Genomic DNA, 5,000 nt, shown 5'->3' on the forward strand with positions numbered 1-5,000 from the left:
CTTAAAATTGTTCTACGACACCCATCTGCGACGTTTAGTATTCGAGATATGGCCCGTCCTAGGTCTGACCGAGCAATTTTTGTTCCGCGCACTTTGTGCACCGTACACTTTGATGTTTGTATGAAAAAGTACCCTACCTAGGGACGCGTAGAGCAAATTTGTACCCCCGGGCATGTTGTCGATTGACGTTCTGGTTGCACTTTTCATCATCTAGGGTGCGTTCCTGACACGTTTTGAGGGGTTTTAGCAAAAAAAAAATTTTCGACTACTCGAGCTCTCTGGCCCGTTCGGTGCACATTTTTGAAAAAAGCTAGGGAGCTGCCCCTAGGTTCGGGGTGTCACAAAATGTTGAAAAGTGGTCGAAAAACCACTATCCAGAATCGGATGTAGAATCGTTAGACGAACTTAAAATTGTTCTACGACACCCATCTGCGACGTTTAGTATTCGAGATATGGCCCGTCCTAGGTCTGACCGAGCAATTTTTGTTCCGCGCACTGTGTGCACCGTACACTTTGATGTTTGTATGAAAAAGTACCCTACCTAGGGACGCGTAGAGCAAATTTGTACCCCCGGGAATGTTGTCGATTGACATTCTGGTTGCACTTTTCATCATCTAGGGTGCGTTCCTGACACGTTTTTAGGGGTTTTAGCAAAAAAAAATTTTTCGACTACTCGAGCTCTCTGGCCCGTTCGGTGCACATTTTTGAAAAAAGCTAGGGAGCTGCCCCTAGGTTCGGGGTGTCACAAAATGTTGAAAAGTGGTCGAAAAACCACTATCCAGAATCGGATGTAGAATCGTTAGACGAACTTAAAATTGTTCTACGACACCCATCTGCGACGTTTAGTATTCGAGATATGGCCCGTCCTAGGTCTGACCGAGCAATTTTTGTTCCGCGCACTTTGTGCACCGTACACTTTGATGTTTGTATGAAAAAGTACCCTACCTAGGGACGCGTAGAGCAAATTTGTACCCCCGGGCATGTTGTCGATTGACGTTCTGGTTGCACTTTTCATCATCTAGGGTGCGTTCCTGACACGTTTTGAGGGGTTTTAGCAAAAAAAAAATTTTCGACTACTCGAGCTCTCTGGCCCGTTCGGTGCACATTTTTGAAAAAAGCTAGGGAGCTGCCCCTAGGTTCGGGGTGTCACAAAATGTTGAAAAGTGGTCGAAAAACCACTATCCAGAATCGGATGTAGAATCGTTAGACGAACTTAAAATTGTTCTACGACACCCATCTGCGACGTTTAGTATTCGAGATATGGCCCGTCCTAGGTCTGACCGAGCAATTTTTGTTCCGCGCACTGTGTGCACCGTACATTTGATGTTTGTATGAAAAAGTACCCTACCTAGGGACGCGTAGAGCAAATTTGTACCCCCGGGCATGTTGTCGATTGACGTTCTGGTTGCACTTTTCATCATCTAGGGTGCGTTCCTGACACGTTTTGAGGGGTTTTAGCAAAAAAAAAATTTTCGACTACTCGAGCTCTCTGGCCCGTTCGGTGCACATTTTTGAAAAAAGCTAGGGAGCTGCCCCTAGGTTCGGGGTGTCACAAAATGTTGAAAAGTGGTCGAAAAACCACTATCCAGAATCGGATGTAGAATCGTTAGACGAACTTAAAATTGTTCTACGACACCCATCTGCGACGTTTAGTATTCGAGATATGGCCCGTCCTAGGTCTGACCGAGCAATTTTTGTTCCGCGCACTGTGTGCACCGTACACTTTGATGTTTGTATGAAAAAGTACCCTACCTAGGGACGCGTAGAGCAAATTTGTACCCCCGGGAATGTTGTCGATTGACATTCTGGTTGCACTTTTCATCATCTAGGGTGCGTTCCTGACACGTTTTTAGGGGTTTTAGCAAAAAAAAATTTTTCGACTACTCGAGCTCTCTGGCCCGTTCGGTGCACATTTTTGAAAAAAGCTAGGGAGCTGCCCCTAGGTTCGGGGTGTCACAAAATGTTGAAAAGTGGTCGAAAAACCACTATCCAGAATCGGATGTAGAATCGTTAGACGAACTTAAAATTGTTCTACGACACCCATCTGCGACGTTTAGTATTCGAGATATGGCCCGTCCTAGGTCTGACCGAGCAATTTTTGTTCCGCGCACTTTGTGCACCGTACACTTTGATGTTTGTATGAAAAAGTACCCTACCTAGGGACGCGTAGAGCAAATTTGTACCCCCGGGCATGTTGTCGATTGACGTTCTGGTTGCACTTTTCATCATCTAGGGTGCGTTCCTGACACGTTTTTAGGGGTTTTAGCAAAAAAAAAATTTTCGACTACTCGAGCTCTCTGGCCCGTTCGGTGCACATTTTTGAAAAAAGCTAGGGAGCTGCCCCTAGGTTCGGGGTGTCACAAAATGTTGAAAAGTGGTCGAAAAACCACTATCCAGAATCGGATGTAGAATCGTTAGACGAACTTAAAATTGTTCTACGACACCCATCTGCGACGTTTAGTATTCGAGATATGGCCCGTCCTAGGTCTGACCGAGCAATTTTTGTTCCGCGCACTGTGTGCACCGTACACTTTGATGTTTGTATGAAAAAGTACCCTACCTAGGGACGCGTAGAGCAAATTTGTACCCCCGGGCATGTTGTCGATTGACATTCTGGTTGCACTTTTCATCATCTAGGGTGCGTTCCTGACACGTTTTGAGGGGTTTTAGCAAAAAAAAAAATTTTCGACTACTCGAGCTCTCTGGCCCGTTCGGTGCACATTTTTGAAAAAAGCTAGGGAGCTGCCCCTAGGTTCGGGGTGTCACAAAATGTTGAAAAGTGGTCGAAAAACCACTATCCAGAATCGGATGTAGAATCGTTAGACGAACTTAAAATTGTTCTACGACACCCATCTGCGACGTTTAGTATTCGAGATATAGCACTTTGTAGGTCTGACCGAGCAATTTTGTACTGAAATGTATGGTGAACATGTAATTCATTAAATAACATTGACTTGCATCGTGCCCTACTTCATCGGCACAGCTGTTATTGACTATCTTTAGTGGAAATGGATTGAGTTTGACCATTTTAAGCCCATTTCCTATGCCGTGCACCAACATTGTGTACCGATCAGGGAAAGTACGCTACGTACGCGTTCATGGATGTCGATGTTGGTACAAGTTGCCTTTCGGGATAGCCGTGCACCAAAACTGTGTACCGATCAGGGAAAGTACAAGACGGAGGGTGCAGCTCGAGCGTACGCGTTCATAGATGTCGATGTTGGTACACTTGCACCAAAATTGTGTACCAATCAGGGAAAGTACAACACGGAGGGCGCAGCCCGGGCGTACGCAATCATGGATGTCCATGTTGATACAATCTACGTGTACGTACCTAGTTTTTGTAGGAAAAGTTGCAATTAAGTGCTTGCATGCTTAAAATGCTCATCTCAACCGGTCACCTTTTGGCCTGCCCTTTTATAACAGAAACCTAGAAAGATACTCGAGATTTTTGTGTTTTTCCATTCGCCCGGGACGACGAAATGAGCTATGTGCACATCGTGCAGAAAATTGTCTTCGCCACGCATGTTTTTGTCCATCCACTCATATAATCACCCGCATTTGTGTTCAACACGGACGGCGCAGCCCGAGCGAACGCGTTAATGTTTATGTTTGTACACACTGCTTGTACGATTCTAGGATTTGGTAATTGCGTCACAGTGCCCGACCGTCGCGGACACCATTCTTGGACAGAAGTCCTAGTACGTAGAGTACTTTCCCTAGGTATGTGCTCGTTCGTGACTATCGTTGCGTGCTTACGGACACGCTTGGGTATGTTTACCATACAAGGTTTACTAGGGAAACCTGGGAAGGACGCTTGCCCTCCCGTCGCGGACACCATTCTTGGAAAGAAGTCCTAGTACGTAGCGTTCCTTATTTTACTTGATCAGTTTGTAATGCATTCGCTTTGTTCCATCGACTTCTGCTACTGCTCACTAAGGGGTGTTCGTTTGCGATGTGTACGATAAGCAACTGTCTATCGTAACCAGCAGTTAATCAACACTTTTTACCCAAGTCATAGCAACATAGAGTACTTTTCCTAATCGGTACACAATTTTGGTGCACCTCTAACCTCGCCGGCACTTTATCGTTACGTTTTGTGCACAACCTAGGGACGTGGTGTAAGTTTCATGATTTTTATGTTTGATTTGGTTTATTATGATTGAAAAATACGCTACGTCCCAGAAATTGGAGCTCGACTACTTCCTCCATGTGGCGAAAAAAGTTACTGGGCAACGCCTAGCTTATGCCCCATTTGTACTTCAATTTTCATTATCAGGTTTGAAAAATACGCTAAGTCCCAGAAATCTGAACTCGAATACTTTTGCCACGTGGCGCCAAAAGCTACTGAGAAACGCCTAGCCTTTTACCCATTTATAATTTAGTTTTCGTTATAAGTTTTGAACAATACGCAAAGTTCCAAGAATCTGAACTCGAGTACTTTTTACATGTGCCGCCAAAAGCTACTGAGCAACGCCTAGGTTGATACATTTTTGGTACATGGAGTGTATGCATGCAGGCGTACTGCCGTGCTAGACCGGAAAATCGATCTTGCTACTAGAACGTAAAGTAATTCCCCTAGATAGGTGCTTTTGCATGCCTCTGATCGACGACCATGCAACGTGCGACACGCGTAGCTAGGCTTCCCCAAACAAATTTCCTAGAATAGCACCAAATTGCACACTTTCAGGGGTATATTTTGGTACCGTGTACCGTGCATGGTACAAGTATCAGTAGCTCGTGCAATTTATTTTGCATCGTGTTGCGGTTGCTGGTGCGTCGGGATAGGAGTGTTTCGAGACTTTCGCCAAGCGTTGGTGCCATTTGGTGGATAATTAATGTTCTAGCCACAATAAACGTGCCACATAATGCCAATAAGGAAAAAGCCGATTTCTAGGAACTTCCAGTCAGAATGTTTGCCATCAGCGCTTTCCTGTCGAGTTCAGGATCTGGGACTTAGCGTTTTTTTTCCACGATCCAATCCAACGACCAGATCGTGA

The sequence above is a fragment of the Anopheles coluzzii genome (genome assembly GCF_943734685.1).
Source record: "Anopheles coluzzii chromosome X unlocalized genomic scaffold, AcolN3 X_unloc_7, whole genome shotgun sequence".
Classification (NCBI taxonomy): domain Eukaryota; kingdom Metazoa; phylum Arthropoda; class Insecta; order Diptera; family Culicidae; genus Anopheles; species Anopheles coluzzii.